General features: G+C 43.7%; 1 protein-coding gene and 1 non-coding gene across 2 annotated transcripts in view; both read right to left on the bottom strand.

Moving 5' to 3' along the window:
* Positions 1-25,007, bottom strand: part of LOC124612927 (UDP-glucosyltransferase 2-like) — a 692,550-nt gene that overhangs the window by 366,918 nt on the left and 300,625 nt on the right. The gene's annotated exons all lie outside the window — the stretch shown is intronic.
* Positions 8,295-8,369, bottom strand: Trnap-ugg. The gene has a single exon. It is a non-coding gene; the product is annotated as a tRNA-Pro (tRNA).

Raw genomic sequence — 25,007 nt, 5'->3', positions numbered from 1 at the left:
TATTGCTTACACATCAATGCCAATGCATTTTCAATTATAAGTGGCTACCTATGGCGATATTACATGTCATTAACAACCAAACCTACGTAACAAATCATATCTGATCCAGGCATATAAGAATATATGCAATGTAGACGGTGGTACATATCTGTAAGGTCATGCTGACAGTTGAAGTTCTAATGAAGTGCCAAAGCATGGATCATGTCTACAGGTTAGTCATGACCATGAACCACCATATTTATCTGCTCCAATCATATGAAAACATGCAAATAGCATAGTACTGACTGCCTCGCAGTCTGCTATGGCCATTTTCGTTACTGTATTATTCAGAATTTCTGACAAGAGTTTGATCATCAACTGCTAAACGCATAATAATAATGTTACATATACATAAAACATTTACAAATACTCTTTATCTATGTACTATACATCTTTATTCTAATCCATATCTACAGTCAAGTGCATGTACTAGGCGCAAACCCTGTACCACCTATAAAGATACTAATACCTTGCAACGTCAAAGTCACAACATACCGATGAGCAGTAACCATCATTTTACACTACTGGCCATTAAAATTGCTACACCACGAAGATGACGTGCTACAGACGCGAAATTTAACCCACAGGAAGAAGATGCTGTGATAGGCAAATGATTAGCTTTTCAAAGCATTCACACAAGGTTTGCACCGGTGGCGACACATACAACGTGCTGACATGACGAAAGTTTCCAACCGATTTCTCATATACAAACAGCAGTTGACCGGTGTTGCCTGCTGAAACGTTGTTGTGATGCCTCGTGTAAGGAGGAGTGCGTACCATCACGTTTACGACTTTGATAAAGATGTGATTGTAGCCTATCGCGATTGCGGTTTATCGTATCGCGACATTGCTGCTCGCGTTGGTCGAGACCCGATGACAGTTAGCAGAATATGGAATCGGTGGGTCAACAGTTGGGACGTTTGGAAGACAACAACCATCTGCACGAACAGATCAACGACGTTTGCAGCAGCATGGGCTATCAGTTCGGAGACAATGGCTTCGGTTACCCTTGACGCTGCATCACAGACGGGAGCGCCTGCGACGAACCTGGGTGCACGAATGGCAAAACGTTATTTTTTCGGATGAATCCAGGTTCTGTTTAAAGCATCGTGTTAGTCGCATCCGTGTTTGGCGACATCGCGGTGAACGCACATTGGAAGCGTGTATTCGTGATCGCCATACTGGCGTATCACCTGGCGTGATGGTACGGGGTGCCATTGGTTACACGTCTCGCTAACCTCTTGTTTTCATTGAGGGCACTTTTAACAGTGGACGCTACATTTCAGATGTGTTACGATCCGTGGCTCTACCCTTCATTCGATCCCGCGAAACCCTACTTTTCAGCTGGATAATGCGCGACCGCATGTTGCAGGTCCTGTACGGGCCTATCTGGATACAGAAAATGTTCGACTGCGGCCTCTCACCAATTGAAAACGTCTGGTCACTGGTAGCCGAGCAACTGGCTCGTCACAATAACGCCAGTCACTACTCTTGATGAACTGTGGTATCGTGTTGAAGCTTCTTGGGCAGCTGTACTTGTACACGCCATCCAAGGTCTGTTTGACTCAATGCCCAGGCGTATCAAAGCCGTTATTACGGCCAGACGCAGTTGTTCTTCTCAGGATCTATGCACCCAAATTGCGTGAAACTGTAATCACATGTCAGTTCTAGTATAATATATTTGTCCAATGAATACCCGTTTATCATCTGCATTTGTTCTTGGTGCAGCAAATTTTAATGGCCTGTAGTGTACATAATATAACATTCCCTTACTACAGTACGCTTCATACGCTGTAACATATTTTAAAAAATTGAAAAGTCTACTATACTTAAAGTCTGTCTGCTCATTTAGCAGCTTGTCAGGCTTTTGGACCCTCGCCCTATCTATTTCCACCTCTTCACGCATATCTAATTTGGCCACTTTTTTGCTTTATGTAAAATGCTTATCGTATTCTCTAAGATATCTGGAGCATGCCTCTCAGTTCTTACATGCTGTCTGTAACCCGGTCTGTTCGAAGGACTGCTGTGCTCTTTATTTCGTATCTCGAAACTTCTGCCCGTCTGCCCCCACGTAGTGTGTATCGCTGGTACTATATTGTAATTTGCAGACACCTGCATTTTCGAACTTACTGTACCTTTTGCCCTCGGCTGGTTTACCTATTGTATGTCTGTGCCAATTCGTTAATAGATACGTCGTCCTGAATACAATTTTGCATCGCTTCGGGTATGCAGGAACCAATTTGTTGGTGACGTCCACACGACATTGTATATTAACACACTTAGTCCTTTTTTTTATGAAGCACCCGTTTCTTTTGTTTACGCTTATGATATGAATTGCTTACAATTTCATCCCTGTAACAGTTGGTAACAGCTAGCTACCCGAGCGTACTGGGTTCGTTGCCTATTCCGTCTCATCCAAGGAAGTTTGTATACGAGTGCCGCCATTGCGATAAAGAATGCCATCTTATGGCGTCTAGAATGGTTAGAGATATTATGGACAGTCGTGTCGGCATGAGTCTGTTTCCTGTAAGTCACAAACTCTGAACGATTCTCTTTTCTGGACACCCTAAAGTCTAAAAAATTAATTTTCCTTGTACTTCATGCTGCAGCGTGTATACGATGTTCCTGTGATGTGAATTAAATACCGTCTTCAAATTATCCAGTGTTTCTACTGTGCCCTTTACGATGATGAACGTATCATCAACGTACCGACTATAACAGATGACCCTGTTACACATTTCTGAATTGTGTCTGAAAACCATATTTTCCACTGCATTTGTATAAATGTAAATTCATAAACTCAGTTGCTTCCCACACACTCATTGTCCCGTGGCGGACCAGACTGTCTCGTATTACGCACTGTGTACCATTAATAGGAACATTAGTACATAAATTTACGATGTCGTATGATGCCATTAACAAAAAAAATGGCTCTGAGCACTATGGGACTCAACTGCTGAGGTCATTAGTCCCCTAGAACTTAGAACTAGTTAAACCTAACTAACCTAAGGACATCACAAACATCCATGCCCGAGGCAGGATTCGAACCCGCGACCGTAGCGGTCTTGCGGTTCCAGACTGCAGCGCCTTTAACCGCACGGCCACTTCGGCCGGCTGCCATTAACATATCTTCTGTAATTTGTAGCCCCTTTGCCTCATTCGCAAAGGGTACGCTGCTAGCACGCTATAATCCATCTCATACTTACAGATTTCCTCTAATTTCCTGTTCAATAATTTATTCAAACTCGCTAAGGATGGACATCTGCCATTAATTATTACCCTCGTACATTCATCGTCCATATGCGGTTTTATTTGTATAGTTCATAACAATTCTGTCTCCGTTTCTCCCACGGCTGCAACATAACTGCGCCGCCTCCACCTTCTTCTTAAGTGTCACTTGAAAAATTTTGTCTGGGCTTTCGCTACCGACTTTATATTGTTTTCTTTCAAAAACTGGTTAACTTTGCACTCGTCTTCTGTGTATTATCACGGCTTCTTTCGTACGTAACTTTTTATTGATGCTATTAACAAGTTTCACATCTTGGTCCCTCTCGTCCCCACTGCGACCACAAGTCACTTCCATGTTCAGTAGTCCTTAAGCTCTAACCGCTATTTCTGCTTCCTCTATCTCAATGAACTTACCGTAAGCAGAAATTAACTTAATTTCCGCAATAACATCCACAATATCACCATCAGAAATCCTAACAGTACGAGCAAACAGCATTCCTTTTCTCAGCAGCATCATTTTCCTTTAACTGAATACAATATCTGTCCTTTTCACTACCGTGTCATAAAAACGATGAGTAATTAAGTTACCGTGAGTATTGTTATTTCGATTATATTCAACATTATCAGTCGTCCAGTTTTACGATCTTGTCTTAGCTTAATTGTTCTACGTAGAGATGTTAACTTCTCATATACTTTATCACAAACAGTGCCAAACTGTCTGAAACAAAACATGTTAGACAGTTCCCAGTGTAATTTATAAATATCCTTATTCAACCTATCCTTTAGGTCATACGATTCGAATATCTCTAGCTTTATCTACATGAACTTTGCCCTACTTCTCACAAATTTAGCATTCTTCGACTTTTTACGAATACACACTTTTCAATACTGTACTTTGGTACCACGTTGTATGACAAACATTTACGGTTAAAATCAATTTTAGCACTGACTCGTGATACGCAGTGTCGTGTATTCCAACGGAACTGACAATACAGATTCACTGTCACCAACAGAATCGCACCTTAGTGCTCCGGTTGGCTTTATTTCGTATTTTCACGTTGTGCCAGAAAAAATCTTTTAAGTTAAAGTAACTTACTGTTCATTTTCTTGTATTTGAAATGAAGTCTTAGGTATGTGTGAGCCAAAAGCACTGCTCTGTTTACGCATGTTATTAGTCTGTTTGCCTCTAAACGTCCTGTATGTTATACTGGAATCCATGGCATGCTCTGCATGTGAGACGTGGCCATTATTTAAGTAATGACAGATGTGATGTTGCGGCCTAAACTGTTTTACGTCTGTAAGTTTCCACGAATATATTTTTGACTTCCTTGGAAAATATTTTGTAACGTGTCCTGTACACTACAAGAATATTTAGTATCTTTGGATCGAATGCATGAGGATGATCTGTGACTGAAACCGGTTGATATTTCGGTTTTAAATAAAAAAGCAGCTGATGATATATATATATATATATATATATATATATATATATATATATATATATATATACAGGGTGCTCCATTGATCGTGACCAGGCCAAATATCTCACGAAATAAGCGTCAAACGAAAAAACTACAAAGAACGAAACTTGTCTAGCTTGAAGGAGGAAACCAGATGGCGCTATGGTTGGCCCACTAGATGGCGCTGCCATAGGTCAAACGGATGTCAACTGCGTTTTTTTTAAATAGGAACCCCCATTTTTTATTACATATTCGTGTAGTCCGTAAAGAAATATGAATGTTTTAGTTGGACCACTTTTTTCGCTTTGTGACAGATGGCGCTGTAATAGTCACAAACATATGGCTCACACTTTTAGACGAATATATATATATATATATATATATATATATATATATATATATATATAACATGCAAGTTTGACCATCAGCTGCTTTTTTATTTAAAACCTAAATATCGACCGGTTTCAGTCACAGATCATCCTCATGGATTCTGTCCAAAGATACTAAAAATAATTGTAGTGTACAGGAAACGTTACAAATTTTATATATATATATATAGGTACAGGCTTGTTCCGTAGCCTCTCCTCTACAGCTCCAGTTGGCGGGAAGCCTTAGCATTGAACGCTTGTGTTGTTACAGTGTTAAGTATGGAACAGTGTGCAGACGGTCGGTCAATGCGATTTAAGCAACGTGCAGTCATTGAATTCTTGACAGCAGAAGGTGTCGCCCCAAAGGAGATTCATCAGAGAATGAAAGCAGTTCATGGTGACTGTGCTGATGTGAGTGCTGTGTGTCGTTGGGCGAGTAAGTTTAGAGATGTTGAGGCGGGAACATCTGACCTGCGTGACGTCCTGTGACAGCAATCACCGAGTTTCAGGAGAAAAATGTTGAGAAATTGTGCAGGATTATCGTCGTATCACTCAAAGAGAAACTGCAAGCACAATCGGTATTTCACAAGAACGTGTGGATCACATTATTGCTTTGCTTGGTTATCAGAATATCTGTGCACAATGGGTACCCCGGATGCTGACCCCTGAAATGAAAGCGTACAGATTTGAAATGTACCAGGAACTCCTCTCGCTTCACGAGATTGAAGGTCACGCCTTTCTCCATTCAGTTGTGACAGGAGACGAAACATGGGTATACCATTACGAACCGGAGACGAAAAGTCAGTCTATGGAATATCGACACAAAGACTCGGCCCAGAAAAAGAAATTCTAGATGCATCCCTTAGCTGGAAAAATCATGACCATAAATGTTCTGAGACACAGATGGTGTTATCCGTGTTGATTTCCTTGATCGTGGAACAACAATAAATTCAGGGAGTTACATCACAACGCTGCGAAATCTGGAACGACGGCTAACAAGGGTCCAAAAGGAAAAGGGAAATGTTTTCCTGCAGCATGACAATGCCAAACCACACACTTTACGTGCCACCACGGGAGAACTTCAGACACCTAATCTCACTACCGTACGGCATCCTCCATACAGTACGGATTTAGCACCGTCTGACTTCCATCTGCTCCTGATAATGAAAAGCGATCTGCGGGGACTCAAGCAGACGTTAAGGAAATTGTGAGACTGTGGTTGCGGAAACAGAGTGTCGACTTCTTCCCAGACGGCTTTAGAAAACTTGTTCATCGTTGGCAGAAATGTATCCAATTGGCTGGTGATTATGTGGAAAAGTGAATATTGGTAATAAAGACCACATTATAAGGGTTATTTCTGCTTCTCATTTATAAAATATTCCCATCCAAACCAAATTAACGACGATGGAGGCATTACTTTTCATTCAATCCTCGTAAGTCATTGTATTCCAACTAAACGCGGTGAGTTATGATGATAGGATCGTCTGTGAGCAGCGGAGTAGGTGATAGTTTTGTGGACTGGCAAGACAGCCAATCCACGAGGACGGGAGGCCGAAGGGCACGCGTTTAAGCTCACGCAGGATGGCGTGAGGTCTGGAAAATGACAAGGTCTTTATAGTAGCAAAAATAGTACGTAGCTTCTGGAATACTTAACTTTAATCCAAAATTGGTGAACATCGGTCTGACGGTACATGCATCACAAGATAAATAGCAGTTGATAATGGCGCCTTGCTAGGTCGTAGCAAATGACGTAGCTGAAGGCTATGGTTACTATCGTCTCGGCAAATGAGAGCGTAATTTGTCAGTGAACCATCGCTAGCAAAGTCGGCTGTACAACTGGGGCGAGTGCTAGGAAGTCTCTCTAGACCTGCCGTGTGGCGGCGCTCGGTCTGCAATCACTGATAGTGGTGACACGCGGGTCCGACGTATATTACCGGACCGCGGCCGATTTAAAGGCTACCACCTAGCAAGTGTGGTGTCTGGTGGTGACACCACAGATAGTGCAACATGTTCTACACTACAAAAAATATAGGAGATGATGTTGTCTGGCTAGTATAGCTCTCCATTAGATTCAATTTTAAGCCTAGGTCCAGACGTGCTGCGCAAATTCAACTGTAATTACCTGACGCTTTCTAGATGTGGCCGCTTCTCGTTACTTTAGCTAAGATCCTGACGAAGGAAATACCTTTGCTGTGTTCATATGCAGTTCATTCTCCATCATTACTCGGGTTGGGTGAAAAACAGAAGACCCCTCTACATGTTTCTGTGTAATAGGCAAGTCGCTTAAAATCTACGCTTACATCGACAACATAGCGTTTCATCGAATCAAACTTTCAGTATAGTGTATAAAATTTGGAAGTTGTCAAAATGAATATTCGAAGAAAATAATTCTTCAAATTATTTTCAACTTTTTTGCAGTCGGACAGCTACAGTAGTGATTAATTCGCTCTCATGTCAAGTAACAGAGCCAGTTGCTCCCTATACTCTTCATACGGATTCTCGTACAGCATAACTCTCCATAGTCATTAATAATGGGCATTACTGCGAATAATAGTGTCGTACGTTTCTCTGCAGTATAAGAAACGTCGCCGGTGAGGAGATTTTCTGCTGCGCGCTTCCACGGCAACCATTCGGCAGAGTGCAAGATGAATGCTCCGGCCGCTGTCTAATTCGGGCAGAATCATACCCCGCAGGTGATACATTGCCTCCGCTAAGCTACGTCCATAAGCCGTCCCTCTAGCGTTGTTAATCGCTGCTCGTTGATCAAACACTGTTGTTCCTAATGCCCGGACAATCGCGAATGTCACAGCAGCAACGAGGGGAGAAATCATTCCGACAGGAAATTTCCGTTATAAACGCATTGTAACTCGACTTTTTAGCAATGGAAATCGCTTGACAGGAATTGGCTGAGTATGCAATATAGATTTTGATGTGAAACCAGCTGGTTATGAAAGTGCCACGACGTTCTGCAGTGTACACTTAAACATTGTTTTTGTGATAAATTAGCGACCGAATTGCAAAACGATGGAAAACATTCACACAAAATTTATTTTTCAGCGATCACTAATTTGTGTTCCTTGATTTTCTTAACACTTTTTACACAATGTAAATTTCTTTACCTCAGATGTAGAATTTTACCTGTCAGGGGAAGGTGGCAACAAGTAAGTAAGTTATGAAACTTCCTGGCAGATTAAAACTGTGTGCCGGACCGAGACTCGAACTCGGGACCTTTGCCTTCCACGGGCAAGTGCTCTACCAACTGAGCTACCCAACCACGACTCACGCCCCGTCCTCATAGCTTTACTTCTGCCAGTACCTCGTCTCCTACCTTCCAAACATTACAGAAGCTCTCCTGCGAACCTGCACTCTACAGCGGAGTGTACGCTGTGAGGACGGGGCGTGAGTCGTGCTTGGGTAGCTCAGTCGTTAGAGCACTTGCCCGCGAAAGGCAAAGGTCCCGAGTTCGAGTCTCGGTCCGGCACACAGTCTTAATCTGCCAGGAAGTTTCATGGAGTGCTAGTTCTGCAGATTCGCAGGAGAGCTTCTGTAAAGTTTGGAAGGTAGGACACGAGGTACTGGCAGAAGTAAAGCTGTGAGGACAGGGCGTGAGTTGTGCTTGGGTAGCTCATTTAGTAGAGCACTTGCCCGCGAAAGGTAAAGGTCCCGAGTTCGAGTCTCGGTCCGGCACAGAGTTTTAATCTGCCAGGAAGTTTCATATCAGCGCACACTCCGCTGTAGAGTGAAAATTTCATTCTAGTAAGTAAGTAATTTATTATTATTAACAAGGGAAATTAGTGGTAAGTTGGCCCATTGGATAGTCCATCAGAAATTGAACACAGATCGAGTACGAAAACAGGAAGAAGCTGTACTGAACCGTGAAAAACAGTGAACGGTTGAAGCTCAAGACGTGCAACATCGAGAGAGTTGGACTAGCCACGGCGTCACGGTTATGTGGTCACAGTGTTGGAGTGCGAATAGAGAGATCCATGTCTTTTTTACAAAATTATGAATCCTTTACTGAAAACTTTCAACCACACTAGATCTCGCCTGGTCGTGTATACTGGTTGGAAACCCAGTTCTTAAATCTAAGCTACATAGCTATAAAGCCAACGAACCTCCCTTAAAAAGTTGTGCGTGATACGAGAAATTCACAATATTCCAAAAATTGTTCCTTGCACCTAGCCGTAAGGATACCGGGTGTATTATTACTTTATTTTGATTTATCCTGTCTTTACTGGTAGGGCTTGCATTGGCTGGTGAGGAGTAGTTTTCGTAGACTCTATATGTTACGAGCTGCGTTTGTCAATCAACCTTCCTCTAACATAATGTGTTTGTTTGGATGAAAATCTTCCGTAGCACGCTCTGAAGACGGAGAAAACAAGTAATAGGTGATTTTATGACATGTAACAGATTGCAAGAGTGTGATGCTGTTGCTATTGTATTGTCGCTATTTTCAGAGCGACAGTGGATGTAAATATGACAGGAATTTTATATGTGCACTCTAGGCCTTTCTGGTTGATTTGTTTACTTGCGGTGAAGGGAAGTATTGTTTGAAATGAGAAAATTAATTTGTTATATTGACATGCCGACTGAGAGTAGAGAATCAGGAATTCATATGAAAGAAAAGGGAAGAAAAATATACACTCTCATAATTTCTCCTGGTTCCCGTCACTACACATCATTCCATGAGGCAGAAAATGGTCACTCTGACAACGACGGCGACGCGTCATAATACTGACTTCACGAGCCACTGACAACATTGGTGAGCTATCGTGATCCATCTATGTGCCACCGCCACACGTGACTTAAGCAAATTGGTCGGAAGAGATTCCAGGCCGAACCTATCTATTGCTCGATGGCGACTTAAATATTTTGTAACTTGAAGTCTGGTGTCTTTGGGAGCTTGGCAGGCGTCACGTTTTGAACTTCATGAGAAACCATTGTGACACAATTACGGAATGATGATTGCTGAATTTACCTGCTGAAGTTCCGTGTCGCCTATCAGGGTACTGTAGGTGAATAAAAGTAAGCACATCACTAAATAGTAGATTTCTGCATAGTTCATCAGAATGACGAAACCGTATGAGGAACTCGTTGCAGCATTAGTAAATATGTATATATTTTCTGCATGTGCCAAAAAGGTTTCTTGTTTGTACGCATCAAGTATTCCAATTTTCATTGTACTTGTGTCCAGCGCCAAGAGCTTAGCAATGTGTAAAATAGTAGAGGAATAAAGAAAAAACGGTGCATTGTTGCCAGATTACAGCTGTCACCCACCTCCTCTCCGGAGGGGGGGTTAGAAATGGCAACGTAGTGCTCATGACATCACCACCATCACCCTTCCCCCCTCCACTACATCCCCACTTTCCTCCACCCCCACCCCCTCGACAATGCCACTTCACCTCCCCTACGCCGCTTGTGAATTGGCAGGAAAAAGACTGAGTCTGCGATGAGGACTGCAGAGGAAGGACATCACGTAATGTCTTTATTTACAGTATTTATATGTAGAGTGTCCTACAGCTGTCTCCAACCCCTCCCCCCCCCCCCCCCCCCACCTCATTTGTAAAACTGCTGGGGAAAGCTCAGTCTGGGTTGAGCTGCCTCACTTGGAGGATCTCATGGCATGAAATGGGCAACAAATTCTAGCAATATTTTCTTTACTTCTTTATGCATTAATTAAATTAATTAATTAAACTGGTGGAAAAAGCTGGGCTCTGGTTCTCTTTATTTGGATGGGAAAAACAGCCCACTCTTATGATGTCACAGGGCAGAGGGGGATCTGGCACAACTGCGATATCAGAAATGGCGGGAAATAGTCTATTTCCACTACCTTAATCAAATTAATTGTTTAAGAATTTACCGGAGGCAATATAGGGGAAAAACTGTGGAAGGTGTAAGTCAAATAGATTGCTGAGGCCACTCACCACCACCTTACGATGATTCTACTTTGTAATAAAACATGTACGAGGTCTTTGACACTTGAGAATCAGATACATTCATTTTGCAAACCGAGTAATTTAATTTAGGCCATAAATAAATCACAGCACTAAATACCTTTGAGGTATTGTATTCACCGGCATTTGAGAACTCAGGCACCCTACGCCCCGATCTATGGGAGCCTCACACAACACCTTGTCCTTTCGCTAGTTTTCCCAGAGGGCTCACTTTGGTGTTAGGGCTCAGCTGAGTTTAATTATAGACGGTGTTCGAAGTCGGCGGGTATGCAGCATTCCTCCACCTGTGCCAGTCAGTGGGTAAGTAAGTGGTTTCTTTACTTATTTGCGAGGGCAGTATCTTATAGCGGTCACCTCCAACGTCTGACATAAATTCAGCCTGTAAGTTTCTCTCTGGCACACTATGGTGACAACCTTTAAGGTGCTTAAAAAACTACCTTGTGCACCAAACAAAATATCGATTCATTGTAACAGAGCCAGGTGCTCCTTGCTGTATGCCATACACCACAATACCACTCGACAAACACACTGCTTTCGACGATGTTATCATACAGCTGCCTCCACGCTTCACTACTTCCAGCTGCCCTCGTTGCCGTCATCTTGTACACGTCTGCTGTGGTGTCACCGCCAGACACCACACTTGCTAGGTGGTAGCTTTAAATCGGCCGCGGTCCATTAGTACATGTCGGACCCGCGTGTCGCCACTGTGTGATCGCAGACCAAGCGCCACCACAAGGCAGGTCTCGAGATACGGGATAGCACTCGCCCCAGTTGTACGGACGACGAAGCTAGCGATGCACACTGACGAAGCCTCGCTCATTTGCAGAGCAGATAGTTAGAATAGCCTTCAGCTAAGTCAATGGCTACGACCTAGCAAGGCGCCATTAGTAACATTGCATGTATCTAAAGAGTCTCACTTGTATCAACACAATCTCCATATGTACCAAAAGGATGGATTAAAGTTAAGTATTCCAGAAGCTACGTACTTTTCTTTATAGCATTCATTACATATCCTGTTTCAGACCTCACGCCCATCTGCTAGCTTAGCGCGTGCCTTTCGGCTTCCTCTCATGGTGTCTAGGCTGTCTTGTCTAGACACAACATCTGCCATGTGTAAAATCGATGAGACATCCTATATGAATCGAAAACTTCCACGATTTGGGAATGAAAACCACCGATTACCGCAGAATGTCCTTGTTGTCTTGAAATATCCACTTGAGTAAAAGTGAGACTTTGTGGAACTCGACTCGCTGTGTTTCATCACAAGATGTATACAGAGACGGATTGCGCTTTGATGGGCTTCTTAACTGGTAAAGAATGTAAAATTTAGTCGATACCGGTGCACATATATCTGTGATTAGACCTTGTTGGTGGGAGAATACTAAGACATAAAAGGTATAAGAAATAAAAAGGTATAAATTACGTGGAATGGTAAATAATGATTCGGTATCATCGGGGACAACACAGCTAATTTTTTTGTTTGGAACTATAGTTTCGTGAACATATGGAAGTGTTGCCAACTGTCCGAAGGACAACACAGGTAATTTTTAGGTTTGGTACTACAGAGTTTCGTGAACATATGGAAGTGTTGCCAACTGTGCAACATGGGTACTCCACCATTCTCGGACTGGAGTTCGTCAGTGCGCAGTTTGACTTAGCGGGATCCTGTTTCGGATGAGTTTCCCTTCATCTTCTTCCGGATTATCTACGGCTGGCGCAGCTTCTCCTCCACAGACGCCATATTTTTATGTCTTGACTTTCCTCAACGTTCATATTCCTTGCTTCCATTGCCTCCTAAACATCATTTTGCCAGTTGTGGCGTGGACGACCCCTTTTCTCCCGATGGGATAGTATCCATCACAGTATCCTATTTGGTATCCTTTCTTCATTCATCCTAGTAATGTGGCCAAACAACATCACCTATTTTTGTAGAAAGTCGTCACAGATATCTCCATCAATTTTCATCCATTACGTCCATATAGGTACAGTAAGTACAGCTTGAGATTCATCTCTTCCTTTTCTTTTTGTTCAGGGGGGATATGGGGGGGGGGGGGGGGAGTTGACTGAAGACACCGGAAGAGTAACAAGAGTTTTGCTCCGTACCCTTAGCCAATGGGCTCGACTAAGGGGCAGCTCGTTTCGAAATAGAGGGCAGACAGCTGTTAATGCAGTTCATAGTTTTACTCCTCTTTTCTGACATGTATGAAAGTATCTGTTCTGTATTGATATTTCATCTGTCTTAAATGTATGTATCACCTACATGCTTGACAGTTTATTTACAATACTTACACAGACACTAATTTTGAAAGTGAGGATCACTCTCGAACTATACCAATTTGTCCATTAAACTGAAAGAAATCATTTGTATCTGTTGTCATGGAACCATGACTGCTTTACTATCGTTGCAATTGTGTTTTTTAGTGGCTGCTGGCTTATAAGAGGTAGGGTTGACGTTAGACAAGACTGTTTCACTGAAAGTTTAGTAAAACAGCAGCTTATAACATACATACTTCATAGCTTAAAGTTTGACCCAAAATAGTTCTCACTTTAACGCAGCTTGATGTTCTGGAATAACAAGGACATTCTGCGGTGATCGGTAGTTTTCACTCCAAAATAGTGGAAGTTTTCGATTAATTTAGGATGTGTTATCGATTTTACACACAGCAGACATGTACAAGAGATGTGTAATAGGGTAGTACATGTATGGCGCAGATGTCGAGTGGGAGGCTGGAGGCAATGAAGTTTGGGGACAGCTGTAGGACAACAACCTCCAAACGAGGGTGTTCGTCGAGTGGTATTGTGGTGCAGAGGATATAGCAAATGCGTGTTCCTGTTTTTTTTTCACACTACAGTTTCTCACTTTAATGCATCAGAGAGAAACATGCAGCTTGAATGTGCGTCAGATGCTGGAGGCGGTATCTGCAGGATAATACCCTTGAAAATGAATATAGACTCCACCTCACCTACCCACAGACTGGTATAGGTGGATGAGGGCAGAATTCTGCGTTCCCACCAATTTCGAACGCCCTCTGTAAACCAGCTCAGTTGAGCCCCAAGCACCAGGGTGAGTCCTCTGGAGCAAGCAGCAGAAGGACCAGCAGGTGTTGTGTGAGCGTCACATAGATTTTTACTGTCGATAACGAGTCAGCAGTAGACCATCCACATTGTGAGTCTCTTCCTGAAGGCACAGACCAGTCCAAAAACAACCACAACTGCAAGCTTGGTCATTGGACAAAGTGGGGCAGCTGCAGGACAATTTCTCGCCAATTTTGAGTGGTATTGTGGACCAGGGCATACAGCAAACTTAACATGTGCTCACATATGGAAGGCTGGAAAATGTGAGTGTGGAGCAGATGTAGGACAATGCAGCAGGATAACACGCTCAAAATCAATAAATAAATATCTTACATTCTTCCTCTACAGTGACTCAGCATAGGCTAAGTCTTTTTCCTGCCAATTCACAAGAGGGGAAGTGAGGGAAGTGGGGTAGGGTAGGGGTGCAGAACGCCTTGGTCTATGGGCTTGAGGGGCAATTGTTACATCAGGAAGTTACCACTTGAGAGAGAGAGAGAGAGAGCCGAGGTGGTTTGGTGGGAATTTCTTGGGTATCAAATATCAAAAGACGCCACAGTCGCTGGACTGTGAGATCAAATGAAGCCACTGCACTGTATCCACCAGCTGAGCAGGTGGCCACACACCGTCGTGTGGACAAGTGGCGGCGCTCATGATGGCCTCTGGGTGGCTCAATAGTGACCTAACCAGTATGCTCCTTGAGTGGCAGCAGAAGCAGTTGCGTGTGTTGGTGTATTCTCCGATCTTCACGTGGAAATTTGAGAAGTGACTAATTGATTGCTGGCCACTCATGGTGACAGTCCCTTTGGACAATGAGCATTTGGTATGGACAGCATGTGTATACTGGGAGAAGGGCTCGCAGCTTCCAGTGTGGGTCAGGGTGGCTGAGAGTCCCCAGCAGTCCTGCAGTTGGTAGACAGGGCACAGTTTGTAATCGCAAGTGTGTGCAGTTGGAAGGTTCTTTTTTCGCCAGAAATGTTAAGTGGGAATGTTGTTGTGGTGGAGGATGCTCGTGTTCTCAAATGTAGGTGCAAACAAGATCCAGATATATTTAGCGCTACGATCCATTTGCGGCGGAAATTTAATTACTTGATTTGCAAAATGTATGTGTATGATGCTCAAATGTTGACAACCTCAGATATGTTGTACTACAAAAAGAGTCTTTGTAAGGTAGTGGTTAGTGTTTTATGCTATGTGTTTGACTTACACCTTCCAGTGCTTTTTTCCCTATCTTCTCTTGTGTGAAATGTGAAACAGTTACTTTGGTAAGGTAGTGCAAATGGGCTATTTTGATAACCCAGTTCTGCCAGCTTTCTCTTTGTCCTGGGACACCATAAGAGTGGGCTATTTTCCCAGCATGTGTAAAGAAAACTCCAGATCAGCATATCCCACCAGATTTATCAATTAATTTGATTAGTGTGTAAATCAATAAACAATATATTGCTCGAATTTACTGCCCATTTTGTGTCTTGAAATCCCCCCAGTAAGGGAGCTCAACACAGAGCTTCTCCCACCAGTTCACAAGTGATACAGGGCAGGTGGCTAAAGGACAATCCATATATAAATATTGTAAATAAAGATAGAATCTTACACCCCTCCTGTGCAACAGCTCAGAAGAGACTGTCTTCTACCCGCAAATTCACAAGTGGGGAGGTGAAGGGAAGTGGGGTCTGGGAGGACATGAGGGAGGGGAGGGAAAACTGGGAGGGGGGAGGAGTGAAGATGGTGACATCATCAGTGTGACATTGCCACATGTACTCATCATAGAGAGCAGATGGGGACAGTCGCTTTCGTGAATAAATTTGGCAATGACAATTGGTGTCATTCTCTTTTTATTCCACTACTTACTTTGTCTCAATAGTCAAGAGGAACTTTGTACATGTTTCGACTATTCAATGGCGGACTTCTTGCATAGGTTCTGATCTCAGTGCCTTGTGATACGCAGTGAACAGAGATGCACATATGACAGAACTATTTGTTACGCCTACAGAGCCGAGTTCTCGATGGTGTAATGTGGCTTGGCTATCCACGGTTACAATGTCCGATAACGACAGCGACTCCAACTGTCAACACTTCGTTGCCCACAGTAGTTGTATTGGCGGTGGTTGAGTTTCTCCTTATCAAGATTCACCCTTTAATGAATAAATGTTTTTTGTGTTGGACTTTGTCATTATGAAACAATAAAAACTAAAAAAATCTAAAGAAACATTACAGCTGGCGACTATCCTGCTGTTAACTTTACGGCCTAATTTTATAGCTTTCTGTGTCTCATAATGACGTAGATTAACACCCAAAACCATATAATTCCGACTGACGCTGGCCACAGTAGCCTACACATACACTACTGGCCATTAAAGTTGCTACACCAAGAAGAAATGTAGATGATAAACGGGTATTCATTGGACAAATATATTATACTAGAACTTACATCTCATTACATTTTCACGCAATTTGGGCGCATAGATCCTGAGAAATCTTTACCCAGAACAACCACCTCTGGCCGTAATAACGGTCTTGATACGCCTGGGCATTGAGTCAAACAGAGCTTGGATGGCGTGGACAGGTACAACTGCCTATGCAGCTTCAACACGATACCACAGTTCATCAAGAGTAGTGACTGGCGTGTTGTGACGAGCAAGCTGCTCTGCCAGTATTGACCAAAGGTTTCAATTGGTGAGAGATCTGGAGAATGTGCTGGCCAGGGCAGCAGTCGAATATTTTCTGTATCCAGAAAGGCCCGTACAGGACCTGGGACATACGATCGTGCATTATCCTGCTGAAATGTAGGGTTTCGCAGGGATCGAATGAAGGATAGAGCCACGGGCCGTAACACGTCTGAAATGTAACGTCCACTGTTCAAAATGCCGTCAATGCGCACAGGAGGTGACCTAGACGTGTAACCTATGGCACCCCATACCATCACGCTGGGTGATACGCCAGTATGTCGATGGCGAATACACGCTTCCAATATGCGTTCACCGCGATGTCGCCAAACACGGATGCGATCATCATGATGCTGTAAACAGAACATGGATTCATCCGAAAAAATGACGTTTTGCCATTCGTGCACCCCGATTCGTCGTTGAGTACACCATCGCAGGCGCTCCCGTCTGTGATGCAATGTCAAGGTTAGCCGCAGCCATGGTCTCCGAGCTGACAGTTCATGCTACTACAATCGTCGTCGAACTGTTCGTGCAGATGGTTGTTGTCTCGCAAACGTCCCCATCTGTTGACTCAGGGATCGAGACGTGGCTGCACGATCCATTACAACCATGCGGATAAGATGCCTGTTATCTCGACTGTTGATGATACGAGGCCGTTGGGATCCAGCACGGCGTTCCGTATTACCCTCCCGAACCCACCGATTCCATATTCTGCTAACAGTCATTGGATCTCGACCAACGCGAGCAGCAATGTCGCGATGCGATAAACAGCAATCGTGATAGGTTACAACCGGAGCTGTTTAAAAGTCGGAAACGTGATGGTACGCATTTCTCCTCCTTACACGAGGCACCACAACAACGTTTCACCAGGCAACGCCGGTCATCTGCTGTTTGTGTACGAAAAATCGGTTGGAAACGTTCCTCATGTCAGCACGTTGTAGGTGTCGCCACCGGCGCCAGCCTTATGTGAATGCTCTGAAAATATAATAATTTGCATATCGTAGCGTCTTATTGCTGTGGGTTACACTTCGGGTCTGTAGCACGTCATCTTCGTGGTGTAGCAATTTTAATGGCCAGTAGCGTATACCTCAAAGTGCACCCCTGTTTCAATCAAATGAATTGTGGAGAACCCAGTGTCTACATGGTGACGGTGTGTCTCACCACCAGATATTCACTTTCTGGCCAGGACCAAATACACTGATTCAGGGCCTCTTCTTTATCCTGTACACAGCTGTGAGTTCGACGTCCAGCACAAGCTCTGACTACTCACCTCTCACTTGATAGGCCAAACTAATCGTCGTAGCGCTGAGAACATTCTTAATAAATCTGTAATTCAGTTGCTCATGAGTGTGAATCGCGTTTTTGTTGCTGAAGTCTGTCTCATCCTCACGAAACTGACAGACAAGTCTTGGAATGGATCAGAATATATTATTTAGTGTTTCAAACGTCTCAAACAGTCTAGGCACACAAAAGAAATAAAAGTGGAATCATGACAGCAAATAGAATTTTAAAATAGATAGCAGTGTCCAGCGCGATGGTTAATTAAGAGACAGTAACAAACTGTCAGTGCAGAGGATATAATGCAGAATGAAAGCAGACATCACTGGAGTGTAAAAGATAAATGCGATGTGTACACAATTTCGGCAGAAACCGTGCAACGTGGTTTGTCATACAGAAGCTGCAGAACTCGGCATCAAGAAAATACTAGAAGTAAATTGGAAAATAGCGAAAACACTAACAAACTATATCTATTGGTAGTACTGGACTGTAATTTGCATAGCACACGTGAATTATGAATATGTAAATAATCAGCTCAAAGCAAGCTGATTTGCGAAGCTTTTTAGTTGGAAACTTGTTTCTCAATAGTGTTCTAACCGCAACAGATCGCTAAACACAGCAGTTCGTGTAATGGAAGTAAAAGCATATCTAAATGCTTACTGCAACTAAGTTGCGCGCGCTGTTTATCTAATCGTGATCGTGATAATGTTGCTTGCGTATAATTGTTTACATCTTTTTTAAATGACAGTCACTGTCTATAGTTATCAACCCCTTGTTTTATTTAAAGTACAGTTCTACAATTTTAGCCTGAGCAATTTAAAGTTGGACAAGATATCAACTGTGTCGGGGAATCATTGAATCTATGATGGCAAATATTACCTTGTTGGTCTCTTGCACGGGCGTCAATTTAGGTCTTGAGTATTATCCCGATGTGTGTAGTTTATATATCACCTAGCACCATTAGTTATTAAAACAAGTCAAAAGATTGGATTGATTCTTACATGTAAGTAACACGTGTTTACACTCGCTGAACTGGCTACGAGTGTTCAGTCCGTAAACATCCCCCGAAGGGCTCTTTTGAGCGTACAAGGGTACCAGCAGAGGGACCTGTTCTGAGTTCCTCTCTATTGCCTTCTCATGCGACGCCCCCTTGTTTAACAGAAAAGAGCGAAATTTGAAAGTGATCAGATCCTCAAACCGGTTCTACATCCTAACGTGACACTCCCGGACATCGGTTCCATTTCAAAACTTCTACTACTTATTCCCCTCTATAGCCTCTACAAGGCTGTAATAGGAATTCGGAATCACTTTGTAGAAAGATTTCCCTCGGTTTGTACGCGAATGGAATCAGATGGAAAATCGTTCATCATGCACTGTACAGTGGCTTGCTGAGTGTGCATCTGGATGAAGGTGTAAAAGGTCTCACGATGCGAGACAGCAACTTATCAGGATAACTTGAATGAAATTTTCACCCTACATTCGCCAACAAATGAGTAAATTTGTGCATTGTCCTTTAAGCTGTGTTTTTTTTCATACCTTCTTAAACGTTTAAACTAACTCTAAGTTTTTACCTAACCTTGCTAAACACATAAGGAATTTTATTTGGTGGCTGCATGTGGATGTATATAATGAATTGAAAAAAGTCTGCATCACACCGTTTTTTAACTATAGAATGGACTGCGCAAGAAAGATTGTAGGATGGAATTCCTTCGTGATAACTTTTATTTTACTACCAGGTAAACTGGAGTGCGAAACTTGACGAAGAAAGTGATTATTGCAAGACGTGTCACTACGAAGTAATATAGCTGGATGAAACTTGGACCACATATAGAAGGAACTGCTACAGTAAGGTACAGTACAGTACAGAAGGTAACTGAAAGGAATACACAGTGAGACGAACAGAACCGACACTGAGCCGTGGAAAAATTGCTGTTTCGAAGAGCGCGCCGCAACTCGTAGTGTAAAGCAGCCGCCCTCCGTTTCTGGCGGTGGCACCGCTGTGGCAATCGCAGCTTTGGTGTCTCCCTCTGGTGGGAAAGGGGAATAGTTGCCTGTTCACGTGCATTTAAGGGGCGCTAAGAGCTCGGCAAGGAGGCAGTCTGTCAGTCTCGGCGAGTCTGGTCAGTTGGTCAGGCGGAGTGAGTCTGGGTCAGTCACTCGTCACCGGTTGCTGGTCTGTCTCTTGTTCGCATTTGTGCGGCAGTCAGTGTCTGTTTGTTGTCCGGAGTGCTTGTACGTGTTAGGCCACCAGTCTGCTCGAGTTTGTTCAGGCAATGGACACTGGTAGTTGGATTGATCGGTAGGTCGGTCTCTTCCCGGGGCAGGGAGGTCGGGTAGCCTGAGGGCATGTTTCCTCTGCAGGGGTGGGTCCGACCGAGTGTATTGCTTAGTCAGTGTCTGTCTGTCGTCCGGAGTGCTAGTACGTGTTAGGCCGCCAGTCTGCTCGAGTTTGCTCAGGCAATGGGCATTGGCGGTTGCATGGATCGGTTGGTCGGTCGCGCACTGGGACACAAGATGACTTGTCCGCTTGGAGCGTCAGTGGCCGCGCCGTATAGCGAGGCGCAGTGGCTTCGTGGCCGACACGAGGGCAACAGGAGTCAACCCACGACATCTACATCTACATCTACATTGATACTCCGCAAGCCACCCAATGGTGTGTGGCGGAGGGCACTTTACGTGCCACTGTCATTACCTCCCTTTCCTTTTCCAGTCGCGTATGGTTCGCGGGAAGAACGACTGTCTGAAAGCCTCCGTGCGCGCTCTAATCTCTCTAATTTTACATTCGTGATCTCCTCGGGAGGTATAAGTAGGGGGAAGCAATATATTCGATACCTCATCCAGAAACGCACCCTCTCGAATCCGGGCGAGCAAGCTACACCGCGATGCAGAGCGCCTCTCTTGCAGAGTCTGCCACTTGAGTTTATTAAACATCTCCGTAACGCTATCACGGTTACCAAATAACCCTGTGACGAAACGCGCCGCTCTTCTTTGGATCTTCTCTATCTCCTCCGTAAGACCGATCTGGAACGGATCCCACACTGATGAGCAATACTCAAGTATAGGTCGAATGAGTGTTTTGTAAGCCACCTCCTTTGTTGATGGACTACATTTTCTAAGCACTCTCCCAATGAATCTCAACCTGGTACCCGCCTTACCAACAATTAATTTTATATGATCATTCCACTTCAAATCGTTCCGCACGCATACTCCCAGATATTTTACAGAAGTAACTGCTACCAGTGTTTGTTCCGCTATCATATAATCATAGAATAAAGGATCCTTCTTTCTATGTATTCGCAATACATTACATTTGTCTATGTTAAGGGTCAGTTGCCACTCCCTGCACCAAGTGCCTATCCACTGCAGATCTTCCTGCATTTCGCTACAATTTTCTAACGCTGCAACTTCTCTGTATACTACAGCATCATCCGCGAAAAGCCGCATGGAACTTCCGACACTATCTACTAGGTCATTTATATATATTGTGAAAAGCAATGGTCCCATAACACTCCCCTGTGGCACGCCAGAGGTTACTTTAACGTCTGTAGACGTCTCTCCATTGATAACAACATGCTGTGTTCTGTTTGCTAAAAACTCTTCAATCCAGCCACACAGCTGGTGTGATATTCCGTAGGCTCTTACTTTGTTTATCAGGCGACAGTGCGGAACTGTATCGAACGCCTTCTGGAAGTCAAGAAAAATAGCATCTACCTGGGAGCCCGTATCTAATATTTTCTGGGTCTGATGGACAAATAAAGCGAGTTGGGTCTCACACGATCGCTGTTTCCGGAATCCATGTTGATTCCTACATAGTAGATTCTGGGTTTCCAGAGATGACATGATACTCGAGCAAAAAACATATTCTAAAATTCTACAAGAGATCGACGTCAGAGATATAGGTCTATAGTTTTGCGCATCTGCTCGACGACCCTTCTTGAAGACTGGGACTATCTGTGCTCTTTTCCAATCATTTGGAACCCTCCGTTCCTCTAGAGACTTGCGGTACACGGCTGTTAGAAGGGGGGCAAGTTCTTTCGCGTACATCGGTCTGGCCGGGGCGAGCTGCGACGGGAGATCGACGCGCCTTCTGCTTCCGTTGAAGCGGCTGGCAGCGGACGGTTCGGGAGAGCGTTTGGGGGTGCTGCGCCAGCTCTTCGCCAGAAATCGCAGTTTATTAGAAGTTAAGTGATTGGAGATATGTTGTTTCATTTACTTGTTAAATGCTACTTGGTCTCTTGGTCAGTCTCTCGTACCCAGCTTGCTCGTCTGTCTCCCGTCCGCATTTGTTAGGCAGTTAGTGTCTGCCTGTCTGTCTCTCGGTTTGCCATACGTTAAGAGCTGCCTCTGTCATGTTTGTCGGATTCGGTGTTAACGACTTTATTGCTTAAGGTGTAATGGCCGAATTCCTGAAATATGTTTTTATCTTGCCTATCATCTTGAGAGGTGGTATATGTGTAATGTAGAGCATGTTTTTTACATTTTATGTAAGACTGCATTTCATGGGTTTTTATTTAAATGATCATTTTAGTATGTAAAGTTGCCACCCTTCCATCGTAAGAGTTCTTTTAAAAAGAAGTTGCACTTTCGGTGGCAAATAGTTTTTTTATGTGAGTGTTTTGTACCTTCTCCATCCCTCCTACGGGGTGCATAGTTTATGTGTTTGTGTGAGTTGTTAAAATTTTTAGTGTAAAGTAATTTGGTGTGTTGCAGATTGGCACCACTGTAGTCTTTCAGAGGTTGTTGTGAGTGGTCGTGGCTACGTCCGTGTTAAAAGGGAGCGGCAAGGTTCTCAGCCCGAAAGCTCAAGTTGTAAAAAAAAAATTGTTATTTTTGCCTCTGAATAAATTGTAACTTGATATTTACAGAGTGCTTTCTGATTATAATTTTAAATCTGTTTTTTTTTTTTTAAAGGGAGCTTTTAGGAATAAAATTTCCATTTATTAAAAAAAATTCAATTTGTGTTCATCAGTTGCCCATTGGCAACTACTTCCACGCTCACATAGTGTGATTAAATATGTTAATGTTCTTGATGAATCGTTAGTAAATCAAGTAAATTCTTTAAAAAAAGATTTTGAAAGTTAAACTCGCGGTTCAGACACTTTTATTCAAACACAATAATTACAGTGAAGCCATAATAGTCCTCTGGACGTTACAAAAGACGGCCATGATTCGTAATGGGGTTTGTGACCACCACGGACGGCGATATACGCTCTGCAACGTACTACCCTACAGGTGACTAGGCTGATACGGGTTCTTGTGGTAGGGCGTTACATTCCTCCACCAGCGCAATTTACAACTGCTAGACATGTGGACGTCTCCCTAACGCGACCCACACGTGCTAGATGGGATGTAAATGGAGTGAAATGGGCAGTCCAGTCCATTCACCAAATATCCTCTCGTTCCAGGAGCTCCTCACTTGCGCAGTTCGATGCGGTCACGAACGGTCATCCATAAAAATCGACTCAGGACCTAATAGAAAAGCAACTGCTATCACTCAATAGAGGAGAGTCCACTGGACCTGACGGGATACCAATTAGACTCTACACAGAGTACGCGAAAGAACTTGCCCCCCTTCTAACAGCCGTGTACCGCAAGTCTCTAGAGGAACGGAAGGTTCCAAATTATTGGAAAAGAGCACAGGGTCGTCGAGCAGATGCGCAAAACTATATCTCTGACGTCGATCTGTTGTAGAATTTTAGAGCATGTTTTTGGCTAGCGTATAATGTCGTTTCTGGAAACCCAGAATCTACTCTGTAGGAATCAAGATGGATTCCGGAAACAGCGATCGTGTAAGATCCAACTCGCTTTATTTGTTCATCAGACCCAGAAAATATTAGATACAGGCTCCCAGGTAGATGCCATTTTCCTTGACTTCCGGAAGGCGTTCGATACAGTTCCGCACTGTCGCCTGATAAACAAAGTAAGAGCCTACGGAATATCACACCAGCTGTGTGGCTGGATTGAAGAGTTTTTAGCAAACAGAACACAGCATGTTGTTATCAATGGAGAGACGTCTATAGACGTTAAAATAACCTTTGGCGTGCCACAGGGGAGTGTTATGGGACCATTGCTTTTCACAATATATATAAATGACCTAGTAGATAGTGTCGGAAGCTCCATGCGGCTTTTCGCGGATGATGCTGTAGTATACAGAGACGTTGCAGCATTAGAAAATTGCAGCGAAATGCAGGAAGATCTGCAGCGGATAGGCACTTGGTGTAGGGAGTGGCAACTGACCTTTAACACAGACAAATGTAATGTATTGCGAATACATAGAAAGAAGGATCCTTTATTCTATGATTATATGCTAGCGGAACAAACACTGGTAGCAGTTACTTCTGTAAAATATCTGGGAGTATGCGTGCGGGACTATTTGAAGTGGAATGATCATATAAAATTAATTGTTGGTAAGGCGGGTACCAGGTTGAGATTCATTGCGAGAGTCCTTAGAAAACGTAGTCCATCAACAAAGCGGGTGGCTTACAAAACACTCGTTCGACCTATACTTGAGTATTGCTCATCAGTGTGGGATTCGTACCGGGTCGGGTTGACAGAGGAGATAGAGAAGATCCAAAGAAGAGCGGCACGTTTCGTCACAGGGTTATTTGCTAACCGTGATAGCGTCACGGAGATGTTTTGCAACCTCAAGTGGCAGACTCAGCAAGAGAGGCGCTGTGCATCGCGGTGTAGCTTGCTGTCCAGGTTTCGAGAGGGTGCGTTTCTGGATGAGGTGTCGAATATATTGCTTCTCCCTACTCATACCTACCGAGGAGATCACTAATGTAAAATTAGAGAGATTCGAGTGCGCACGGAGGCTTTCCGGCAATCGTTCTTCCCGCGGACCATACGCGACTGGAAAAGGAAAGGGAGGTAATGACAGTGGCACGTAAAGTGCCCTCCGCCACAACCGATGGGTGGCTTGCGGAGTATAAATGTAGATGTAGA

This window comes from Schistocerca americana, chromosome 4 (assembly GCF_021461395.2).
Source record: "Schistocerca americana isolate TAMUIC-IGC-003095 chromosome 4, iqSchAmer2.1, whole genome shotgun sequence".
NCBI lineage: Eukaryota > Metazoa > Arthropoda > Insecta > Orthoptera > Acrididae > Schistocerca > Schistocerca americana.
Note: the sequence above shows the minus strand (reverse complement) of the source record. Positions and strands in the feature narration are given on the sequence as shown.